We start from the raw sequence: 26,920 nt of genomic DNA on the forward strand, positions 1-26,920 counted from the left end.
CGTGAACGAGCTATTTTAGCTGCAAAAGATATCGATATTGACGCTATAAACTTCACAATACAACAGTCATTGTGCGGCAGTGAGATATTGTTTAAATCGATCGACACTGTTGCCGATCCTGACGAAGCAGCCAACTATTCTGTTAAATTTTTGAAATCGCTGTATTTACCACGAATACCACCACATTGCGATTAAAATATGGCTCACCTATCATTTTGCTTCGGAACTTAAATGTAACTAAGCTATGCAATGGTACAAGAGTAGTCATAAACAAGTAAGGAAGGGATGTAACCGAACATTTTATACTATCGCAAAGTCAAATGGTATACTCGTTTTAGATTTATTTGTGGATCTTGCCGCCTTGTTCTATGTTGACCGATATTTTCGGTAAAAAGTCAGCTATAGGCACTGGGGTCCACATATTCATTACCTAGGGGTTTGAACAGTTTTGACTCGATTCAGACAATTTTTGGTCACAAGGTGGCATACTTCAAACGCATTATTCACGCAAGGTTTTACCCCGACAGAATCATTTTTGCTTGATATGCTTAGTGGAAAGTGACAGAATCAGATGAAATTGAAAATGGTGTTATATGGGAAATAGGCGTGGTTGTAGTCCGATTTCGCCCATTTTCGCACTATGACATAGAAATATGAAAAGAACGGTATGCACCGAAGTTGGTTGAAATCGGTTAAGCAGATCTCAAGATATGGGTTTTCACCTAAAAGTGGGCGGTGCCACGCCCACTGTCTAATTTGAACGCGGTTCCTATAAAGTCATCTCATACCATCCCAGAGATAAAATTTAATGTCTCTGGCGTGTTTAGTGCTTGATTTATCGCGCTTTTAGTAGTCTTTAACAGTACCGTTATATTTGGAGTGGGCGGAGTTGCCACCCGATTTCAACTATTTTCACACTGTAGGTAGAGGTTCTAAAAACATTTGCTTCCAGTGAATTTTGTTATTATAGCATTAGCGGTTTAGGAGATATGCACATTAAACCTATGAGGGGCGGAACCACGCCCACTTTAAAAAAACAAATTTTAACTGCCGATGCCCCTCCCTATTTTGATCCTGTGTACCAAATAAGAGTCCTGCATCTTGTTGTGGAGCTTAGTTATGGCAATTTATTTGTTTTGGAATAATGGCGTTTTGTGGGCGTGGCAGACGAACGGACAGACAGTCACTTGGATTTCAACTCGTCTCTTCATCCTGATCATTTATATATATATAACCCTATATCTAACTCGATTAGTTTTAGGTGATACAAGCAACCGTTAGGTGAACAAAACTATTATACTCTCTAGCAACATGTTGCAAGAGTATAAAAAGGAAAATCTTAACAATTTTTGGACACGTTTCCAAGCTTTATATGACACAATTATAAAATCTGACGACTCAGATCTACGGAAAAATTTAAAGTCCTCGGCGTACGCCAAATATAAAAACTGCTAAGACCAGTTTGAAGAAACAAAGGCAAAGATTTTTGGTCAATTAAAACTCATTAAAGCAAATGCACCTACTCCACATCCGAGAGTAGAGTTGCAATAAGTACAAAGTCAAGAGGCAAGTTCAAGCATCCATCTCAAGGTACCCGCATGTATCCCCTTCGATACCAAACAAAAGGTCAAACTGTCGTAATAGTCAAAGAGTTGACACTTAATGGCGACATTTTCAATTTGGCTGGGGAAGCTCTAAAATCTAGATATGAAAATGAAATAACATTGGTTGGTAAGCAAATAACGATGTAATGAACTTGCCAAAAATTCAAAAGGAACAAAGGGAAGAATTTATCAAACTTCAATCCACTGTTTTCAACTGTTTGCCGGTTTATCGACACAAAACATTCCCACAGACAGCTGGAACCATATACTTTTATAAAGTTGCCAATTTCCCAATTTTTATAACGCCTCTATTATCTTCATATGAATGTTTATGGTAAGTGTTTGTAACTTTTTTCAGTGGTACTAAAACGCCAAAATATATTTGAGCTAAAAAGCATCAACTATGCTTCATAAAAAACAATATTTCATAGCAAATAAAACTGAAAAAGGAACAAGTAAGGAAGGGCTAAGTTCGGATGTAACCGAACATTTTATACTCTCGCAAAGTCAAATGGTATACTCGTTTTAGATTTATTTGTGGATCTTGCCGCCTTGTTCTATGTTGACCGATATTTTCGGTAAAAAGTCAGCTATAGGCACTGGGGTCCACATATTCATTACCTAGGGGTTTGAACAGTTTTGACTCGATTCAGACAATTTTTGGTCACAAGGTGGCATACTTCAAACGCATTATTCACGCAAGGTTTTACCCCGACAGAATCATTTTTGCTTGATATGCTTAGTGGAAAGTGACAGAATCAGATGAAATTGAAAATGGTGTTATATGGGAAATAGGCGTGGTTGTAGTCCGATTTCGCCCATTTTCGCACTATGACATAGAAACATGAAAAGAACGTTATGCACCGAATTTGGTTGAAATCGGTTAAGCAGATCTCAAGATATGGGTTTTCACTTAAAAGTGGGCTGTGCCACGCCCACTGTCTAATTTTGAACGCGGTTCCTATAAAGTCATCTTATACCATCTCAGAGATAAAATTTAATGTCTCTGGCGTGTTTAGTGCTTGATTTATCGCGCTTTTAGTAGTTTTTAACAGTACCGTTATATGGGGAGTGGGCGGAGTTGCCACCCGATTTCAACTATTTTCACACCGTCAATAGAAGTGCTAAAAACATTTGCTTCCAGTGAATTTTGTTATTATAGCATTAGCGGTTTAGGAGATATGCACATTAAACCTATTAGAGGCGGGACCACGCCCACTTTTAAAAAAAAGATTTTAACTGCAGATGCCCCTCCCTAATGTGATCCTGTGTACCAAATAACAGTCTTGTATCTTATTGCGGAGCTTAGTTATGGCAAGTTATTTGTTTTTGATTAATGGCGTTTTGTGGGCGTGGCAGTGGTCCGATTACGCCCATCTGCAATACCAACCGTCTCACGGTACCATGAAACATGTCTACCAAGTTTCATAAAGATATCTCAATTTTTACTCAAGTTAGAGCTTGCACGGACGGACGGACAGACGGACAGACGGACGGACAGACGGACGGACGGACAGACAGTCACCCGGATTTCAACTCGTCTCTTCATCCTGATCATTTATATATATATAACCCTATATCTAACTCGATTAATTTTAGGTGATACAAACAACCGTTAGGTGAACAAAACTATTATACTCTGTAGCAACAGGTTGCGAGAGTATAAAAATAATTCTTCATATAGCTGAGGTTAACAAACAACAAAAAATGATTGTAGTATTGTAAGCATGGTATGCTCGATTTACTCGTACATACGTGAGTTTCGTTTTGTGCTAAGCTCTATTTCAATATTTACATTGGTACTTCATGTATATATCGTAAAGAGAAAGAGTCTGGTACAGTTTAATGAAATGCGAATAAAATTGATGTGATTTCGATCTTACAAACCGAATGATTATTTTGAATAATTTTAATTTTTGAACAAATTGATATACAATTTAGTTGGGAGCACACACAACTGATTCAATATTTGCACTCATTTAATGTAATAGAAAAGACGTATCTCAGTGTATAAATAATTTTGATTTATTTCGTAATACTTGTATATCAGTGAAACTGTAATGTAACGAAATTAAATAAATGACTGGGCTTTAGTATAGCATCCCGTGGATTCAGGGATAAAATGGGTATGGGCGGATAGAGGATGTTCTCCAGATTAAGAATATATATGTATATGTACATATAGCCGCAGGAGACTTATAATTCACAATTAAAACTTTATGTAAACAAATTGAAGACGCACAAAAAAGCAACAAATAAATAGGTTGACATACTAACAACGACACTAATTACACAACATATACACATCAGTTAAGTCTTAATTAATTTCATAAGATAAAATACTTACCTTATCTATTAAAAATAGTTTAATTTGTTAACCTGAAGAATTACCAGACCAATTTAAAGTGCGCTCTTGTTTCGAAATATTTCAACAAAGCTCAGATGCGCTTTAAAAATGAACAACTTTTAATTCTATTTTTAGAAAGTACTGTTAGATTTTCAACGAAACCCGGTTTGCAAATAAGAAGATTTGACAATTTAGAAATTTAGAGGCAATTTGGATGCATTCTGAGATGGATTTTTTGATCTTTGGCCCATAGACGGAACCACTGTGCGAAGGTCGCCAATGTAGACAGTAGTGCAACGCGAAGGAACTCTGAACATCCCGGTGTTGGATCGACCCTCGACTAATAATGTCATAAATGATATAACTCTCTTTATAACATAACATAACATATATACAATTCTCGAACTATTTATTTTCTGTATTTGTAGTTTCATCTTTTCTATTTTATTTATTTTTGTTCATTTGCAAAATATGGGTATGGTAACACTTATTATTTGTTTGTATGCAAACGCTTTTTTATTGTGAAAATAAATATGGTTTAAGAAAACTTTAAATACGATACGATAAAATAAACGTGTAAAAACTATTTAGTAATGTGATGAGTTAGTGGATATAATATTGAATAATATAATACATAAAAATTAAGATATCTTTATAAAACTTGATACAAACATTTTTGGTACCGTAAGACTGTTGCTATTGCGGATGGGTGAAATCGGACCACTGCCACGCCCACAAAACAACATTAATCAAAAACGAATAAATTGCCATAACTAAGCTCCACAATAAGATACAAGACTGTTATTTGGTATACAGGATCACATTTGGGGAGGGGCATCTGCAGTTGAAATTTTGTTTAAAAAGTGGGCGTGGTCCCGCCCCCTTATAGGTTTGATGTGCATATCTCCTAAACCGCTCAAGCTATAATAACTAAATTCACTAAGAACAAATTTTTTAAGCACCTCTATCGACCGTGTGAAAATGGTTGACAACCCCGCCTACTAACCATATAACGGTACTGTTAAAAACTACGAAAAGCGCGATAAATCAAGCACTAAACACGGTACATAACATTTTTCTCATATTTCTATGTTACAACCACGCCTATTTTCCATATAACATCATTTTAAATCCATCTGATTTTTTCACTTACCAGTATGCAAATCAAGCAACAATGATTATATCGGCGTAAAACTTGGCGTGAATAATACGTTTAAAATATGCCACCTTGTGACCAAAAATAACCTAAATTAAACCAAAACTGTTCAAGCCCCTAGGTACTGAATATGTGGACTCCAGTGCCTATAGTTGCCTTTTTAGTGAAAATATCGGTCAACATAGGACAAGACGGCAAGATCCACAAAGAAATCTAAACCGAGTATACCAGTTGACTTTGCGAGAGTATAAAATGTTCGGTTACATCCGAACTTGGCCCTTCCTTACTTGTTTTATATTCTGCTCCTTATGCTCATCAAGCTCAGCTTCATTGTTAATGAGTGAATCGATTTCCAAAAGTCGGCATTACGGTTGACACCAGTGGGAGAGGTAAAAATCGGTCAGTGGCTCAATGTTACACCACAGTGTTGTTGCTGTGTAACTCACTCTAACTGCGCTATTGTTGTTGTGGCGGCGCTGAATGATAACTTTATTTCATTAAGCGCAAAGTAAGGCACTCAAAGAGAATTTCGCATATCACCATAACTACCCTCCTTGTTAAGTCCGGAACGTACCTCCTTCGGGAGTCTATTTATCTACTTTTAAGTTCGGAAACTGATGGTATTGGGTAGAATTTAATTATCATAATTGTTTGCAACTTTAGCGGCTTTTTTAGCATGATTGAGCATAATTAACATGGTTTTACAATTTAAATATCTTAACTATATAACAATTCATTTTAAATCTATGTGTAATTCGAATAGCTTAGTACAAAGCGTTTATTACAATTTCTACTTTAGGTTTATATGTGTAAATTTTCGAATGTAATGAAAAATAATTTATAATTTGTGTCAAAGACATTTTAGATTGCTTTACAGTTTGAATACTTAACCTACAATAATACATTTTGGTTTTGGTTTATTTTATATGTAACTCGAATAGCTTAGGACAAAGCGTTTCTTAATTTAGTACAGATTTTATTTATTGTTGTTGTTGTAAATATTTGAAATTGATGAAGAGAAAAAAAAATTATTGATTGTTCTTAGCTACTCATTTTGCTTTTAGTTTTGCTTTTATTCTTTCCGAAATAAAATTTCACTCATATATAATATAATTCATTTAGTTTCTCCCTTTGATTTTATTTTTTTTCGAAATACAATTTCACTTATATAATATATAATATAATATTTGAATTTTTTAATGTTAAATACACTTTATCCCGATTAGATATAGAATCCTACTTTTTTACACTTTAAATTGTTCAACGTTAAAAACTTGAGTTTGGGGCACTTCCGGACAACTGCGCTGCTACGGTTTTTTTTCTTTTCGAACGGGTGTCGAGAAACAAAAGGAGACCATTCTGGTCTGTACAATCCTTTTTGTTTCTTTGGGTGGTGAAAAAGATGTTGCTTGAAGTGTCGGTGTATAGTGTGGTTGGTTAGTTGTACAAGTATATGGTTGTGTTGGTGGGTGATATGGGGTGTTGTAGGTAGTGTATGATGTTGCATTCTATTATGTTGTGCGGTGGTTGTGAGCTTAGTTGTAAAAATATCGCGGGATTAGAAGTCGCATAAACATCCCGGTCCCCCTAGGCGAATTAATTGCCGGAGCCGTCGCGCTTTGCATCCTTGGTGCTGCGATGGGTAGACCAGATGCTCTAGGCGCAGCAATTACGGACTTCGCAGTCTTGGGAGCGCTGTGGATATCTTCTACGTCCATTTCTATTGGAATAGGAATATATTAAAATATGGTTTGGCTCATAATTTTGAATTATGATATTTGTTGCTTGGTTTGAAAAATAGATATATATATATGTATATATATACATATGTATATGTAACTATATATGTTGTGGTTAATTTTTAATCGCGTTTGTTAGTGTTAGATTTACATGTACGGATTATAAAACGGTAGTATTTCGAGTTAAAAGAATTAATTGTCGCTTTTGATTTTATTTATGCGCTTATCTTGGCGGGGTTTGTGTAATCGGTTCTTCGGTGTTCGGAAGAAAACACAATTTTACTAATGGTCGAGTTAGTACACCAGTTTGTGTTCGTACGTCTACTATTCTTATGTGACCATCTCGTCCCCGATGGACCTTTTCAATGCGGCCTAGTCGCCATTCTGTTGGAAGAAGGCATTCATCATGTATGATGACGCATTCGCCTGTATTTGGTTCCTTCTGAATCGTTTTCCACCGATTTCTCTTATGGAGATCTTTAAGGTAATCTTCCTTCCATCTATGGCTGAATTCATGATGAAGTATCTTCATTTTTTCCCTTCGGTCTATTAAATTAAGTGAGTCTCCTTCTGCCTCAGGTATGGCGAGAAGTGGAGCTTCTCTGAGGAAATGTTCAGATGTAAGAGCTGTGAAATCGGAGGGATTTGCGAGACTGGTGAGATGGGCCTTGAATTTAGTACGGCTTCTATACAAACGAGTAGTATGGTAAATTCCTCATATTTGAATTTATGATTACCTGAGGTTTTCTTTAAATGGGACTTAAAGCTTTTTACAGCTGATTCCCAGAGTCCGCCCATGTGGGGAGAACAAGGGGGTATAAACTGCCAATCGATTCCTTGTGGTGCATATTTTTTAACAATTTCTGGGGAGACTTCTTTGGTAAATTTTACAAACTCTTTCTCTGTGGCTCTTTGAGCTCCGATAAAGTTTTTCCCATTGTCGCTCATAATTTTTGATGGAAATCCGCGTCGTCCGACAAAGCGTGCAAATGCTGCGAGAAAAGCCGCACTAGACAGATCCAAACATAGCTCGAGGTGTACTGCCTTTGTCGTGAAACATACAAAGACAGCCACATACCCTTTTCTGAATGAGGAAGTCCTTAACATAGAGGCCTTTATCTGGAAAGGTCCAGCAAAATCGACCCCAGTAATGGTAAAGGGAAGAGCAAAATTGCAGCGTTCAGGTGGCAAAGCTGCCATGATCTGCGTGCGTATTTTGTGCTTGTACAATGTGCATTGTTTACACATAAAAATCGTACTTTTAATTTGTGGCTTTAGGCGCGGTATATAAAATTCTAGTCGGACCATTTGTTGCATCAAGCGATGCTCACCATGTAATGTAAGTTGGTGAAGATGTATTAAAAATAAATAAGTAAAACGGGATTTCTCGGGAATTATAATGGGATGTCGTTCGTTATGACCAAGGCTGGAATGTACTAGTCTTCCATGTGCCCGGATTAATCCTTTAGTGTCCAAAAAAGGATTTAAAACGAGAAGTGAGCTACCCTTATCGAAGGGTCGTCTTTCGACTAACTTTGATTTCTCCCGAATGAAATAGCGAGTTTGTGTATATGTAATAAGGCTGACCTTGGCATGTTGCAGGTCGGAATGCGTTAGTTGTACAGAAGGATAGTTTGTTATTCCTTTAACCTTTTGTTTGAGTCTTTGGATAAATTTAAACACGTAAGCCACTACTCTTAGTGCTTTTGGGAATGATGAAAATCGATGTAATATATCATCTTCATCAGGAGTGATATGAAAGTTTTCAATTCTCCGAATTTCAGGAGCTGTTATATTGCGAGCAGGAGACTTTGGTCAGACTTCTTGTGATTCTGTTAACCACGTAGGACCGTTCCACCAGAGTGTAGTGCTGGTGAGATGAAGTGGTTTGCAGCCTCTTGTCCCAAGATCCGCTGGATTATCTGCACTTGCAACATGTTGCCATTGTGCTGAGCCAACTAAGTCTAATATTTGAGATATATTGCTACATACATAAGTCTTCCAGGTATATGGTGGTTTTTCTAGCCATGCTAAAACTATTTCTGAATCTGACCAAAGGTACATTTTGTGATTGGTTATTTTCAGATGGGTTTGGACAATTGAGACTAGTTTTGCTAACAAAAGTGCACCATTCAGTTCGAGCCGTGACAGGCTTAGTGTCTTCAGGGGAGCAACTTTGGCTTTGGCTACGAAAAGACGTGAAGATCTTTTGTTATCATATTCAGTGCGTACGTAAACTGTTGCACAATAGGCCTTTTCAGAGGCATCACAAAAGCCATGTAATTCTACATTATAGTCAGGTGCGAAATTTACCCATCGAGAAATTCGAATTTCCGAGATGGTATGTAGATTGTTTGCAAATTGAACCCACTTTGTTAAACGTATGCGTTTTACTTGCTCATCCCATTCAGTGCCGTCTTGCCACAGTTCTTGAATGAGGATTTTTGCTTGAATCATTATTGGCGAAAGCCATCCTGCGGGGTCGAAAAGTTTTGCCACCGAGGCGAGTATTTGACGTTTGGTTATGGCGGATATTGCAGATATTGACTCAATTGTATATGAGAATTGATCTGTTATCGCATTCCATTGAATCCCGAGAGTTTTTGTAGTACTGGCCTTTTCAAATTTAAGGAAGTTCGTATCTAATAAGTCTTCCCCTTTTATGTGTTTTATTATCTCAGGCTGATTTGATGTAATTTTCTTTAGGGGGAACCCGGCTGAATTTAGTGCTTTGATCACTTGAGATAGTGCAAAGCTAATGCGAGACTGTTGCTACCTGATAGAATATCATCAACGTATGTTTGTTTTTGTAGCACAGAAGTTCCTAAAGGAAAATTTGTTTGACAGGTTTTTGCCACTTCATGTAATGTCCTAATGGCTAAATAGGGTGCACAATTGATGCCAAAGGTGACTGTTTTAAGTTTGTAGTCGCTGATATGACTATTACTTGATTTTCGGAAGACTATCCGCTGGAAATCTTGGCCATCGTTATGTACTAAAATTTGCCTATACATTTACTCTACATCTCCATTGAAAACATATTTAAACATGCGCCAATTTAGTATTAGCAGCATGAGATCAGGTTGTAATGTTGGCCCTGTGTATAGTACATCATTGAGTGATTTGCCTGAGCTCGTAAACTTTGGAGCATTAAAAACTACTCGTACTTTTGTTGTGATTTTATCTGGTCTTATTACCCCGTGATGCGGAAGATAAAAAGATAAATATCTACCTTTAGATATTTTTTCATATGGTACAGCTTCTTCCATATGATTGAGGTCAAGATATTCATCCATCACGTCATCATATGCTGATTTAAGCTCGCTTTTCTCTATCAAGCTTTTTTCCAAGCTCAGGAATTGACCATGATGGTTTCTTGTTGTTGTGGACTGGTAATAGGCTTCGCATGCCAGGTCTTCTTCTGAAGGTTTTGTGATTTGGGGTAATTCTTCTACTTCCCAGAATTTTTTGAGTTGATTATTTAAATATTCGTTTGAAATATTTTCAACTTGAGTTGTGAAGGAGTTAATTTTATACACAACTGAATTTGCTTTCACAGTATTTTGTCCCGTAAGAATTGGACAGACTGTTGGTGCAAAGTTTATGTTGTCGGACAAGATTGTTTCTATCTGAAACGGACATTTTTTTAAATTTCTCGAAAGATCTTATATTATATTATGTCCTCTTTTATAGATTTTTTTTGCATTAATTTGATGACCTTTTGGCTTAACTACCTTCTACTCGCTCAGCTATTTTGTACTGAGTTGTTAAAAATTCTTTCATTTGATGCCATTTTGGCGATTTCTTTCTTACCACTAGTGATTGCTCCCATCGTAGCAAAGCAGCATCAGGTAGTGTCGCTGCGCAAATATTTACTAGGATAGGGTCCCACGATTCTGTGGATACATTTTGTGTTTCTAACACAGATAAGCAATTAGTCACTGTCGAGTATAGTTTTTAAAATTCTTGGCTGGTTTCTTGTTGAATTTTTGGTAAATTCATTAAAATAGTTATTTGGTTATCTACCGATACTCTTTCGTTCTCGTATCTTTAGACCAGTGCATCCCAAGCCAGATTAAAATTTTCATCATTCAAAGCGAAACGCTTAACAATACTGCCTGCTTCCCCTTTTGTTTTGTACCTGAGATGGTACAGCTTTTGTGCTCGTGAAAGTTTAGGATGGTTGATATACACGGCAGTGAACATGTCCCGGAAGGACGGCCATTGATCATAACCTCCATGAAAAACTTCAGTATCGTATTTATTTGATCGAGGCAGTTTTCATATTTGGCTGACGCCGAAGCTTTAATGTTTTCTGGGAGTTCAGCGTCGTCAGTATCTAATATTGTATCGTACGCTGTCAGAACCCGTGCCCATATATTATCTATGCTTTGAATTTTTAAATTTAGGACTGATTCGTCGTATTGTCGTTAATAGGCGAAGCCGAAAACCGTGTGCAGTATCTAATAAAACTGTCACTTTCAGTTATGAACCTTGACAGTGAATTGTCTTTGGTTCTTTTTTGTTTTGCATCCTGCTTTGAGCGTGTAGCTTCCGCGGGTGTGCCTTGTGCTTTATCATCATCAGCCATTTTTGGAATTTCTAATGATAGAGATGTTGGTGGCTTAACCTCTTTTGATTTATCAGATTGCATTTAACTCTTTGAATTAAATTGAAAGCTATTAAAATAGTTTTGTATTAAATATATGCTATAATACGGTTGTAGTAAAAAAGTTTAGTTTGCTGCCCAAAGCTGTAGTAAAAAAATTTTTTTTTTTTTGTTGAAAATGATTGTAAAATAGTCTGTTATAATTTTTTTTTTTTTTTTTGTTTTTTATCAGACAAGTCAATTTAGATTTTATTAAAATTTATGTCCGTATTATTATTATCTTAAAAATTGCCGAAATTGCTTACTGGGTATTCGTTTCACTCGCGAATAATTTGTATATTTTGTATGTATGTATATTCGTTTTTATTATATGTATCTATATACATTTGTTTAAAAGGAACGCGAAAATAAAATTGTTCTTAACAACAAATGTATATATATGTGCATACCTATGTATGTTAATTTTAATTTTCATATGTTTGGTTATGCTAATCCGTTTTGACCGTATACTTTTTAGTTATATTGGCATGTGTACAGAGAAGGTTCATGGTGTGCCGATTGTCAAAATGTTCCTCTTGACGGAGGGTTACTCGCCAACATTAGTGCATTTCACCACAAACAAATTATAAGCTGATTTCACCAGAATTTTACCCCTGCGGAGAGCAAAATAGCAGAATTGAGCATTTTAAATGTTAAATGAGAAAAATAATGCTAATAAATGAAAAATATATGTGAGAGACAGACAATGAAGGGAAAAGCTAATATATATATATATATGTATTACCATATATGCAAGTGCTTTTGTCTAACTTTTTCTAATATATGTTTTAGTGGGGAAATCCCGCCAAAATGAATGAAAAGGAGGAAGGGTCAACGGAATTTTAGTTTTAAAAGATTTTCGACGCGAGTAGATCAATTCGTACCGTTTTTCCGTTGTGGGTTTACTATTTTTATTAATTGTATAAATTGAAAATGTCAGTGAGAAGGAAGTGTCGCGTTCGCGAGTGTATTGAAGAGTCGGAAAGATTGTTTTCGTTTCCCAAAAACGAGGAGGACCTCCAAAAGTGGGTGGAAAACCGCCCACAATGCATTCGTTTGCATTATACACTTCGAGCGAAGTGCAGTGGGCGTGAGAAAATTGAAGGCACATGCTGTGCCCACCCTCAACCTTGGTAAGTTTTTCTTCTTTTAATAATATAAAATTATATAGAGTAGTTTATATAAATATACATTTGATAACTTTATTAGGATTAGAAAAACTTCAAAACTTTATTTTAATTAGAAACATGTGTATAATTTATAATATATTATTAGTATGGTAGCAATATAATATATTACATCCATACAGTTGTATGTGTATGTAGGCATGTATGTATATTAAGAGTATAATTTTGGTAGCAAATATACTAATGTTTATATACATACATACATATATTAACATGTGTACATATATAAACATTAGTATATTTGCTGATACTTCTAATATAAGTATATACAGTGATGTGCGATGATGGTGAAACAATAATATTTATTATTGGTGTTACATTAACATTTAGTGAAGTATCCATGGTTTTTTAAAACTGCTGTGCAAAGTCTAACGATTGTTTGTATGACATAAAAATAATTGATTAAGATATAGGAAGATATATATACATAAATAATCAGGATGAAGAGACGAGTTGAAATCCGGGTGACTGTCTGTCCGTCTATGTATGGTATACTTTGCGAGAGTATAAAATGTTCGGTTACAGCCGAACTTAACTCTTCCTTACTTGTTAGTTTTACTGATATATTTTAGTTCGAGTCAGCTAAAATTATATAAAATAAATACAATAATAATATATTATAATATTTATATTTTAATGTAATTATACACGTTTATACATACAACATGAACAGGTGTTGAATATAAATTTTTTATACATATAATTAGGTTACGACGAAGCACCTAGGCATTTGTGGACGGGTCCACTGAACCGAAGAAGATGCTGCATTAGCAGCTGCGTTTCAAGGCAGGCGACGCTGTTTGAGTTCCCTAAAAAGGTCGATGTTCGTCAAAGTTGGGCAGAGGCTTGCAACATAGTCGTGTCGCCTTCCGATACCCTATTTATTTGTCGTAACCATTTTGACCCAGAGTACGTCTCTAGATTCAAACTTTTGCCTGGGGCTATTCCATGTTTCAGATTAGAGTCAGAACTAAATCGTAGCTCTTCTAGTAATGACTCTGATTGGGTGTGCCCGCCCGTCACTAACACTTATGAACGTCCTAAGGTAGCTGTAGGAGATAGGGAGGACGATATAACCTTGAGGGAATTCGAAGAATATTCCATTTTAGAAGAAGAAAGATTAGGATTAGGGACACAAAATAACGACGTAGGCTCTGCATTAGACAGCCGCGAACGATTTGCTCGATCCGCACGGTTTTATCAAAATAATGCGCTCAAACTTAATAAAAAGATTGAAGAGTTAGAGGGGGTTATACAACAGTTAGAAACAGAGTATAAAGATCTTAAAGATCGTGCAATAGTTGCGGATGAAACTTCAAGCTCTGATGCTGTAACATTCGCTAGGATGATCGTTACAAAACGCACTTTCTTTAGTGACAATGAAAAGACATTGGCACAAAATATTAACTATATGTCCACCAAATCTTACAGTTTCATGCGTGACGATTTAGGTTTCGCTTTACCAAGCAAGAGCTCTCTTTTGAGATGGCGCCCCATTAGGTATGTTGTCCCTGGCGTCGATGCCAATGTCTTGGGAAATTTAGGCAAAATTGCCAAAAATATGTCCGTTCTAGAACGTAATTGCGTTCTCTTATTTGATGAAATCATCATAAAGTCCGATATAACTTATAATCGAGTTAGAGATATCATTGATGGGTTTGTAGATTACGGGGAAGGCCATCGCGAAATGAAAATAGGTAGTAAATGTTGTTTTTTTATGGTAAAAGGGTTGAGTTCAAGTTGGAAATATGTGTTTTCTTAATATATTTCCAAAGGTGGACTTCTAAGTCAAAATTTATTTGAAATTTTGAATAAAAATATCGCAGCACTGAAGTCGATTGGCCTTAGCGTAAAGGCTTTAGTCTGCGATCAGGGGGGACCAAACTCTTCAATTTTCAATTTAATGCAAATTACTGAAGAAAACCCCTTTTACATGCACGAAGGTTCTAAAGTGTATTGCTTATATGATTATTGCCACCTATTTAAGTCTGCCCGCAATACGTTAATGAAATATGACATTTCAAGTCCCGATGGAATAGTCAGTTTCAATATTATTAAAAAACTATACTCTATCGATCAGAGCAATACACATTTTAAGATTTGTCCAAAACTAACAGAGTCCCACATATATCCCAGCGTCTTTGAAAAAATGTCTGTAAAACGTGCAACTCAAGTTCTGAGTATTTCGGTCGCGGCTGGCATAGAAATGGCCTATAGCCAAAATCTATTCGGCTTTACTTTGTAGTACATAAGCGATTGTGGTACTTAAAAGACTGATACCAAAAAAATAATTTCTATGTATTTTAAAAAAGGTACCGTTTTCCTTTAAAAATTAAGAAAAAAAACACGTGAGATGCAGCAAGACACAGGCAGATAAGAGGGATTGGAGGAGTGATACTTAACCGGGGCTTACTGTATACATAAATCAGAGGAATATTGAATATTTTCTTTAAAAAGTTTCTTGAATTGTAAATCGACAAATATACTATGTTGTCACTTTTATTCTAAAACATTTTAATACTCATATTTGAGGGGTTGTCACTTTTCGCTTCTAGAGGGAATATCAGAAATTTGTTCAATTTATGATTTTTAGCTTTTGCCATCGTCGTGAAAAGACGCTTGTCGGCAAAAGCATGCTCGGGGGGATGTGAGGGTATCTGTTTTTATGAATGAAGCGAGGTTGCTTGTTAAAAGTACGCCTGCGTTCATGAATGAAAATGTTGTTGTTGTGCAATTTACTATAAATTTGGGCTTCGCCTATTTGGTTGACATATTGACTTGTGACGATTGTTGTTTTTGTAAAACAATGTTTGTAGTTTTTGCAGGTGACATATTTACATGTGTACGCATATACATATGTATGTATGTTGGTTTGTGTATGCATTATTTGTTCGGCAATTTTATGTCTACATACATATATGCGTGTACATATATATCAATGCGCGCACATATATTGTATTGATATATGATAAAATTATGATTTGAATTTCTGAATCCGTACATTCAAATGCGCTTGTGCAGATATACATATGATTATATAAAAGATTAATATGATAAAAGATGTACATATGTACATATACATATAGTGTAATAAATTTAATCTCTATTAGGAAAGTATATTATGTAAAAACTAAATAAAATCATTAAATTCCCTATTCTATATATAATATGTTAAAAATTACATAATTTAATTAGAGTCTTATCAGTTTTGCATGCATTCATAAAAATTCGCAAAATGATATTCATATCAATAAATATGATTGCATATAAACGTATAAAAATATAAGCCAAAAGGCTAACATGCAGCTGTAATATCAAAGCAAGTCTCTGAGCATAATTTTCATTGAATTCTCAGCTCTGTTCACTCTCCACTGTTAAAATTTCTCCTTCCGAGGCAGATTTGGTGAAATTCACTAATAAAATCTTGTTAGGTTTTGACAATTCACACGCTGGTCCGCAATTGAACCTTCTCTATGATATACGTTCTCTGATGTGTACATATACATATATGTACATGCATACATGTAACGCGTTTTTGTAAAGTTTTGATGAGTGCCTATATTTATATATATATATTTGTAAATATATTACTTTTTATGTATATTTTTTATGAAAATATATATGAGAAATGAGAAGAGCAAAACGGTTGGGTTGCGGTATATATGTAGCGCGGGATATATGCCAATGTTTAAGAAAATATGTGTACATACATAAATGCCGATAATGTTATTGTTGTTTTTTTTTCCTTTCTGCCTTTGCTTATATGTTCTAAGCGATCCTGCTTGTTGCTTTATTGGCCCAAGAGGTATCGCTGGAAAGTGTGCAAGTCGATAAACTTGACTTATAAAATTTTTTTTGTATTTTTTCTTGTGGTGTGTTTGGAGACACGAATTAAGCAGGCAGGTATTTGAACAACAGTAATTTTTTTTATTTTTTTTTTGAACTTTTAGAAGTAGTTAACTTATGTATGTACCATATGATTATGTATGCATATATGTATGTTGTTAAAAGGATGTTACTTGCGGTTAATATTTTTCGCGGCAAAGTTTTAAAGCCCAAAAATTTTGTATTTAAGTTATAGGTATTTGCACATATGTTTGTATGTATTTCTGTAATATATATAAGTTTTTGTTAGCCTTTGCTTATGTGTTATAAGCGATCCTGCTTGTTGCTTTATTAGCCCAAGGGGTACCGCTGAAAATATCGCAAATAGGAATACTTGACTTTGAAAAAAAATTTTTTTTTTTTTTTTGAAAGAATATAACGGTGTATTTGGAGGCACGAATAAGCTGAGGCAGGTACCGTATAATATATATATAATTTTTTTTTTCTTTTTCAGTTATATCGTTCGGTTATTTATTTCCACCGAAATACCGATAAAACTGTAAACTAACATACATATGTACATATGCGCATAAAATGTCTCTATTTGCAAAATTAATTGGAGTGGACTCACTTTATTTCCGCCAAGGGTTTATGGGTAGTAATACTTTCTTTCTCTTCTCTTTTTATTATGGGTTTTTAGTTCTTGTCTACGACGTTTTTCCTGTGCGTTACAGTCCTCCTCTCTGCGTGCTTATTAGGGTACTCTCCGCTGGCTTATGTAGATTTTTTTTTTTGTGTTAAGTAATTGTAAGTTTGGTTGTTTCACTTATGTGGTATTGTATCGCGACCGCTTTTTATTTTTAGGTCTGTGTTTTTTTTTTTGCTTTATATTTTAGTTGGTTAAGTTAGTTAAGTATATATATAAGTGGGTGATATGGTGTGTTGTAGGTGGTGTATGATGTTGCATTGTATTATGTTGTGTTGTATGATGTTGTGCGGTGGTTGTGAGCTTAGTTGTAAAAATATCGCGGGATTAGAAGTGACATGAACAGTTCTTGTGACTTTTTTTGTATGTGTGTTAATTAATGTTGCAGTTAAGCATATAAGGAAAATTGAAATGCTCATCTAAGATTACTTTTATGAACTTTGTTTCCGCCTATTAAAGACGTAGTACCTAAATCTCCTTCGATCGTTTTTCAACAAAAATTTTACTAAATTTATTTCCCAATCTTTTGTTTCTTTTCAAGAAAACCTTCTCTTCACGCTCATAAGTTTTCATTCCTTTATTTTGATTATACCGCTCTAGGGTCTTTTCCTGTGTTTTAACCAATCTTTCGTAGACTTCGAATAGCTTTTCAGGGGAACAGTTATAATAAATATCAATGGGCCTGGCATGTGTTGTAGAGTTTATGGTATGGTTGTATTTATGTGTCGCTAAAAGAAGGAGATCTACAGGCTCATTCAGCTATTGCTGTTCTTTACTGCAACGGGCTATCTCCATAAGAGTTGAGTGAAACCCTTCAAATTGCCCGTTGGTTTCACTATGCAGTATTGGGACAAAAAATTGCGATATTGAAAAATTATCTCCTAAGATGGTTTTTATTAAATTGGATTGAAAAGCTTTTTCATTATCTGAAACAATTAACTTTGTGTTTTGGAATATTTTGGAAACTTTTCGATGCATGTTAGAAAATGGTGTTTATCTGTTATAGAAATATCGAGATACAAAATTTCACCAGGATAATGGGAATTGGTCTCTTTTCTTTTGCTAAATTGATTTGTTTACGCTGATACTTGTTCTCCAAGCATATTTTACAATTAACAATTACAGATTTTAAAAGATTTTTAATGTGGGGAAAGTAATACCCGCTAGAAATTGGCTTGAAATTCTCTTGCAAGCAACGATGAGCGCGATTATGCTCAGTGGCAACCATTTCTAGTTGATCGTTTTTGTTTGTTAAATCTATTAACAGTGATTCCGTATATAAAAATTTAACTCCAGGATAAAACGATACTAAAGGATTTTGAATTTTGCTAATGTTTCGAGATCACAATGTATTGCGTTAGTCGTATTTGTGTTTATCACATCTTTTAAACATAATAACAATTTTCTATAGCGTTGAAACTAATTGTGTGGTGGAAAAATTTTTGGAAAAGAATTTGTGTACGTTTGTTTACAGTTGCGCCTTTTGACAAAATCAGCTGGGTTTTGAATTGATTTACTGGGAACTTTATTGTTTTAATTATGTAACTGAGAGCTTGTTCGCTATGTATTGTTTCGCTCAATTCGCTATGATTATTAATGAATTGCCTAGAAACAGCATCAGCCACTATGTTTTCCCTTCCTGGCTTATAATGGAAGGTTGGTGAAAACTCCTCAACAAAGGCACGCCATCTCTTCATATTAGTATTTGGATTATTTTCGGAAATTGAGAATATAAGTGGTTGATGATCGGAAAAATGTGTATGTTTTTAATGCCATATAGATAGTGACGAAGAGTTTTTAAAGCCCAAACTATAGCTAGTATTTCGCGTTCATTTGTAGCAAAATTTTGTTGAGTTACGGAAAGAGTACGCGAAATCATTGTTATGGGCCGATTATTTTGGGATAACACTGCACCCAAAGCGTTAGACGAAGCGTTGGTCGTTAATTTAAATGACTGATTATAGTCAAGATATTGTAAAAGGACATCTTCCGATGAAAGGATTTTCTTGATTTTAACAAATGCAGACAAAGCTTCTAGATCTAGAGTGATTTTAATTTTTTTTTTTGTGTTGTATTTGTTCCGACGTGACCATTTTCCCCTCGTAAATATTTAGTTAAAGGCTTAACAATCGCGGTATCATTCTTGACGAACCTACAATAGTAGCCTGCAAGGCCGAGGAAAGAGCGCAAGCCGCGTAACGTCTCTGGTGTTTTGTAATTAATAATATCCCTAATCTTACTAGGCCAAGTCTTTATCCCATTTTGCGAGACTAAAAATCCCAAAAACTCGAGTTTCAGACGACACCCTCATTCCTGACGCTTCTAGTTTTTTTAAATGGTATTGACATGGACTAAATGTGATTCCGCATCGGATGAAAAAATAATGATGTCATCGATATAAAAATTACATGTTTTGCCAATATTTTCTCGTAGAACATCATCTATTGCGCGTTGAAAGATACTTGGCGCATTCTTTAAGCTGAATGGCAAGCGACAACATTCGTATTTGCCATTATTTACATTGAATACTGTCTTTTGCCTATCTCTTTCGTGCATGTTAATTTGATGAAAGCCCGATTTCAAGTCTAGGGTAGTGAAGTAACGTGACTTGCCTGAATTTCCTAGTAGTCACGACATGAATGGGTGAGTTGTATAGAGAGCAGGACTTGCGAATTATTCCATCCTTTAGGAGGGCACCGATTTCATTGTTAATAAATTCAGAAGCAAACATTGGGTAGGGATAGCTTTTGCTATAAAAATGGTTCCTCTATGAGAGTGCGAATAGTACCTTCCACGATTGTATTATAAGGTAAAGCTCAGTTCGGATTCGCGAACGCATTTATGTTATTATTTATCATTTGTCGAAATCGGGTACGGATATTTACGGGAACAAACTTTTCTGCAATTGTTATCAAATTAACTTGATTGCATTTTACCATTCGATGATATAGATATCCTGATTCTATGTCGATACTGTCTGCGTTTATGGAAGTCATACCCGATTATACCATCGAACGAGTTTAAAGTTTTTAGCAAATAAAATGTTGAGGTACAATCAAGAATATTGATTAAACACTTTTTATTAATGGTGTTAATTCCGTTAATTGATTTTAAAATAAATGGGTTTTCTATTAACAGAATTCCCTGTAAGAAAGGAATATCTTTAATGTAATTTTTAGAAGTTGCGGTATCAATTAGTATTTGCAGCTCCTGACCATTTGTTGTTGTTTTTGTTATGAATGATAGGAGCGAATTCAATCTAAAAAATTGATCTCGTCCTTCAAATTACCACCGTCATATTCGAGCTCATTATGGTGCCCATTATTAGCGTACGAAAGGCTTAAATGATCATTATGTCCCTCGTAACTGGACTCCTCATACACCGTAGCCATCGCTTCGGGCATATCATTAACTCGTTGTGTTTTTAACTAGGTCTCTGGAAGGATCCAGATGGTTCGCGAAGACGTTTGGAAGCTATCTTCTGCTGTTGTTGGTTGTTACCATAGGCTGGATTAACTTTGTGACTTTGCATTTAGTTTGGGATTCTGTTTAAATGAGGTAGGGGATGGCGATGAATCGCAGTATTGCGATCGATTTCCATCGGAATCGGGTGTGAATTTGGAGCAGCTAACTGCCTGCGATACGGCATAATTGGCGTAGTTCTAGATGGGTTTATTGAGTTTCCCATGGCAAATGTATGTGCGAAATTATACCGTTTGTTATTTGTTTCCAACTCTTGGTCGTGACGAAAAAAGGACATTACAGGATGGCGACGGAAACCAGAGAAAAAAATACGAAGTGCATATTCTTTTGCTCGTTCGTTAGAAGCTTCAATTATCTCGTTATTTTCTCCATGAGAGAGCAAGAATACCTATTGCCACATAATATTCTCATTATAATAACTAATGGCAAAATTAGCTGCAGAGTGCCATGCTGGATAAGAGGAAGCTTCACCACTAAACTCAGGTAAGGACTTACCTGGTGAGATCGCAGGGTTAATCGAAACTGACAAATAGGGTACTAGATTTGCAAACGTCCAAGAGCCAACGTAATTGTTGCAATTCTGTGAACCAATTCTAGCGTTGTTCCTTCGTTGATTGTTCTAACTATATCTAATAACTGTTCCCTAGTAACAATCATTTTACTTGCAGAGGACGGAAAAGTACAGTGTAAGTACGAGATATTTAATTAAAATTTTTTTTCAACAATTTTAATTTGCTTGTAAATTTGGTACAAGCATATACATACACTTTCACTACATACAAGCACATGTGAACTTAGTTATTAAAAAAGTTCTGAGTTAAATGCGGTAATTTATTCAAAAAATTCTTTTTTAAAAAATGCAAAATTTGTTAATTTTGGTACCCCTTATATCAGGCGCACAAAAAAAATAAATATATGAAATTTCGAAATGTTTTACGTAACGTAATATTTTAACTGTGATACTTATGAGCACATGGGAGCCACCAAAGGAAAATTCTCCATACCATTTTCAGGTTACAAAATTTTCAGAAAATTTTGTGTTTTTAATTAGTGAATTTTAATCAGGATAAAGGATAAATAAATGCAAAAATTTGATTGAAAAAAAGGTTCGAAATTAGTTTAAGGTTGCGCGATTTTTGCCATAATAATCGTATGAGCATATGTTCCAAAAGAATTATCGCGTGTTAAATTTACACAGTAAAAATATTAATTGATTGCGTTTTTATTGATAAAGTTTAATCAAAAATGTGTCCAAAGGACGAGATATGTAAAAATTAGATTGAATTAGAGGTTTGAAATAATTTTAGATTACGCGATTTTCGTCACAATAATCTTAAGAGAACGTTAAGTTTCCACAATTATGTAATAAATAATAATTGATTGATGTTTTTTTTTTTTACTTTTCGAAATTTTAAGGACCAACTTACAAAAATTCTTAATTGAATGTTAAATAAATATCCTCGTTCGTTTTACTTAATTTTATAATACTTCGTCAGTTCGCCAAACACACGTACAGTGTTGACTTGATTGTTGCTCGAATTTTCCTTTGCCCCAAGTTGGGCGCCAGTTAATATTAATTATATTATGATAATACTCCAGCCATAACAGGTTTTTTGCTATGATTGCATTCACTATTGTTGTTGTGGCGGCGCTGAATGATAACTACAAGTATATCTTATTAAGCGCAAAGTAAGCCACTCATAGTAAAAAAAGAATTTCGCATATCACCATAACTTATATGTACATATGTATAACGGGAAGAGACTTATAATTCACAATTACAACTTTATATAAACAAATTGAAGACGCACAAAATGCAACAAATAAATTGGTTGACATAACACCCTAATTTTACAAAATATACACATCGGTTTAGTCTTAATTAGTTTCAAAGGATAAAATAAATACCTTATCTATTAAAGATAATTTAATTTGTTAACCTGAAGAATTACCAGACCAATTTAAAGTGCGCTCTTGATTTGAAATATTTCAACAAAACTCTGATGCGCTTTGAAAATGAACAACTTTTAATTCTATTTTTAGAAAGTACCGTTAGATTTTCAACGAAAACTGGTTTGCAAATAAGAAGATTCGAAAATTTAGAAATTTAGGATCATAGATGATATAACTCTCTTTATACTTACTTTACAATTCTCGAACTATTTGTTTATTGTATTTCCAATTTCATCTTTTCTATTTTATTTATTTTTGTTCATTTGCAAAATATGGGTATGGTAACACTTATTACTTGTATTTGTTTACATGCAAACGCTTTCTTACTACCCGACTTTGAATTTCGCTGTGTAGAGTTTGAGAGTTTTTAATGCCTTTCAGCAACATGTTGCTTCTTGACAATTTTTGAGATTTGCTGTTGCAACTAAACCGATAGCTCTTTTTCATTCGCATTACGTTTGTTTATATTGTTTGGATGTCAACGATTGTCTTATGTAAAAATTTCCCTTTAATTTGTTTTTGCTACTAGCTTGGGATCTATTGAAGCTTCGATTTGGTCGTATTAAAAGTTTATAGTTTTGACTATTTTTTTTCTCTACCCTTTCCGCTATTTCATATTGGGTAGTCAAAGAGACTTTCATTTGTTGCCTCGTTGGTCTCTTCTTTCGTAATGGGAGCGATTGCTCCCATAGAAGTAACGATTTGTTTAGTAATGAGGCGGATATGTTTACCAGTATAAGGTCCCAGCGGTCTGTGTATTATATTAGGTCAAGTAAAAAGTTCGTTCGGTTTTTATTTAAGAGATGGCGTTATTGTCCATAGTACTATTGGGATTGACTCAGTACGTTGTGAGCGCTCGTAAAAGATGGACACCAGCAAAGAGAAAATTCGCTATATATTACCATTTTTCTTCGATCAAGGCGAAAAAGCAGCCAAAGCGGCTGAAAAAATTAATTTAGTTTATGGGCCCGATACTGTAAACGAACGTGTAGCACAAAAATGATTTGCTAGGTTCCGTTCCGGTAATTTCGATGTCAAAGATGCACCACCCGTCGGGAGGTCTGTCGTCGAAAATTGCGATAAAATCATGAAACTAGTGGAAACAGACCGTCACATGAGCACTTATTTAATTATTGAGGAACTAAAGATAAGCCAGAAAACCGTTTGGAACCATTTGCATAACCTTGAATTCAAAAAGAAGCTCGATGTTTGGGTGCCACACGAACTAACGCAAAAAACATGATGGACCGAATTTCCATCTGCGAATCGCTGCTGAATCGCAACAAAATCGACCCGTTTCTGAAGCGGATTGTGACTGGCGATGAAAAATGGGTCACTTACGACAATATCGAGCGCAAACGGTCGTGATCAAAGCTCGGGGAAGCGGCCCAGACGGTGGCCAAGACCGGATTGACGGCCAGGAAGGTTTTACTGCGTGTTTGGTGGGATTCGCAAGAAATCATTTACTACGAGCTGCTCCCCTATGGCCAAACGCTCTATTGAGCCCTCTACTGCCAACAACTAGACCGCTTGAAGGCAGCATTCATCAAGAAGAGGCCATCTATGATCAACCGCGGCCGAATTGTGTTCCATCAGAACAATGCCAGGCCACACACGTCTTTGATAACGCGCCCGAAGCTCCGCGGGCTCGGATGGGGGGTCCTAAGGCATCCACCTTATAGTCCGGACCTGGCACCAAGTGACTACCATATTTTCCTGTCCATGGCAAACGCGCTTAATGGTGAGAAGTTGGAATCAAGAGAGTTTACGAACAAAACGGCGCATATTTGACTTAAATCGTACAAATGTACACAAAAATATCATCTTTTGAAAAATCAATAAAAAACCGAACGAACTTTTTACTTTACCTAATATTATATATTATATATTTTGTGCGGATAGTTCCGACAAACTAAAGTAGTTTAATTAATTACTCACTTGTTTCTTTTTGCATTTTATGCAAGTTTATTAAAATCAATATTTACTTGTCGACAAATATTCTTTCATTTTCGTATCATACTTTTAGAGCTTCGCAAACCAAATTGAAACTGTCGTCATTTAGTGCAACAGTTCGCATTTACTATTACTCCTCTTTGACCTTTAGTTTTGTATCGGAGGTGATACAATTTGCGCTAATTTGCGATAATTTAGGATTGTTGATGTAAACGGTCATAAAAAATGTTTCGGATTTTAATAGCTTTAGTTGATATCATACCTTTTGTATCTTCATACTGGTCTCAACAGTTTTAACCGAGGATTTAAAATTTTCTAGTAGATCTGTCGTGTCCAAACATTTTCGAAATTTTTCTGTTCAATTTCTTACCCCAATTCAGAGTTCAAAAGATACCTATTATTATCTATATAAAATAATATACATACATATATGCACATGCACCACAATACTATGCACACCTACACACACATTTAAGTAGATCATATATATCTTAAAAATACAAGGTACAATTCAAAAGTTCCAGACTTTTTAAACAACGCGGCTTCTAGTGGCGCCATCTGTCTGAAATTGTTATCCCTCAATTGTGTATTCTTCAGTGTTGTCGTATAAAATGTATATAAAAGCTGACTTGTATAACAGCTGAGATATCGCGCTACATGTGACATTACATTTGTAGTGTCGGTCGGAAAATGAGCATCGAACAAAGAGCCAACATTAAGTTTTGTTTTAAACTTGGTAAAACTTTTACCAAAACTCATCAAATGATGAAACAAGTTTATGGCGATGATTGTCTATCCCGTAGCCGTATTCACGAGTGGTTTAAACGTTTTCAAGAGGGACGGGAGGACTTGGAAGACGACGAACGTTCGGGCCGGCCAAAAGATGTTGTGAAAGAAAAAAACACGGAAATTGTGCGTGAATTCATTAAAAAAGAGCCGAAATCATCGCTTAAATATATGAAATCGGAATTATCAATATCCGCAGCGTCGATTTATCGTATTTTGACAGAAAATTTGGGCCTCAGAAAGGTTTGTGCTCGATTTGTCCCGCACACTTTGAAACAACACGAAAAATACCTCAGAATCAGACAGATTTTTTGACCAAAAATCGCATTCATATCATCAACCATTCACCCTATTCGCCTGATATGGCCCCCTGAGATTTTTATTTGTTCAGAAAACTACATTTGGCCATGAAAGGAAACCGCTATGCTGACGTTGATGCCATCCAAAAGGCGACGACCGCCATCCTCAACGCTATACCGACAAATGACCTAAAAAAGTCATTCGATAACCTTCTTGAACGTGCAAAACGTTGTATTCAGGCGGAAGGAGACTATTTTGAAGGCGACCAATAAATTTTTCAAAAAAAACAAATAATATTCGTTTTTTAATAAAAGTCCTGAAACTTTTGAATTGCACCTTGTAGTATATAAGCGATGAAAATTGTAAAATTAAATAAGAATGAAATAGATTTCACTAGATGACGGTGTCTGTCAATTTTAGTCCCCCACCACAGGTAAGATAATATTCATCAGCTCGTTCATTCATTTTAAACTTATTTAAATGAAACGTTAATGTATAATTTTAAACCGAATTCTCTTTTAGTTATTTAGTATTTTGTTTTATTAATTCGGTTTTGTATTTACTTGCAATTAAAATATTTTATTTAAATTTTTTCTTGAAAATATGTTTTGATTTTTTTATTTAAGACGCACTTTTAATTTATTAATATATTTTATGCCCTTATTAAGCGTTATATAGGTGCACCCTAATATTATATAATAACCCAACGATTACCCTCCTCCCGCCCAACCGAGGCGAGGGGCGCAATCCGCATACGTGCGGAATTAGCCGAGTCAGAAAAGGCAAGAGAGTTTTTTAAGTGTTGAGATCTAAAACTGCTCAGCTACAGAAACAAAAATTTCAACAGCTAAGATCTAAAGTTACAATATAATAAATTGTTACATTTTCATTTATTAAGAGAAAACAATAAAGTCTTTTTAATTTTGAAAAGTGAGTCAGATAAGTCAAATGTGCTGGAATGAGAATTAAAATCATGACATCTACGGCGGAATGGCTCGTTTAGTTCAAAATTTGATCTACAGGATTTTAGCAGTAAAGGTCTAAACTGCCTCGAAAGGCGAACCGGGATATTAAATTTAATTTCAGACAGGAGAAAAGATCTGCAAACAGTTCCATTCAAAAGTTTCACTAAGAATGTTATGTCAAGCATTTCCCTACGACTAGAAAGTGTAGGTAGATTAATAAGTTTTAAACGACTAGTGTATGGAGGTAGACTAACCCTAGCATCCCAGC

At 35.2% G+C, this 26,920-nt stretch overlaps 1 long non-coding RNA gene across 1 annotated transcript in view; it reads right to left on the reverse strand.

Annotated features, from left to right (window-relative positions):
* Window positions 1–6,210: 6,210 nt before the first annotated feature.
* Window positions 6,211–26,920, reverse strand: part of LOC118680048 (uncharacterized) — a 120,662-nt gene continuing 99,952 nt past the window's right edge. The window contains exons 5-6 of the long non-coding RNA XR_011397923.1: window positions 11,905–12,108; window positions 6,211–6,827 (exon numbers count right to left, since the gene is read on the reverse strand). This is a non-coding gene — a long non-coding RNA (uncharacterized lncRNA). The remainder of the gene's footprint in view (window positions 6,828–11,904; window positions 12,109–26,920) is intronic.

This window comes from Bactrocera oleae, chromosome 2, assembly GCF_042242935.1.
Source record: "Bactrocera oleae isolate idBacOlea1 chromosome 2, idBacOlea1, whole genome shotgun sequence".
Classification (NCBI taxonomy): domain Eukaryota; kingdom Metazoa; phylum Arthropoda; class Insecta; order Diptera; family Tephritidae; genus Bactrocera; species Bactrocera oleae.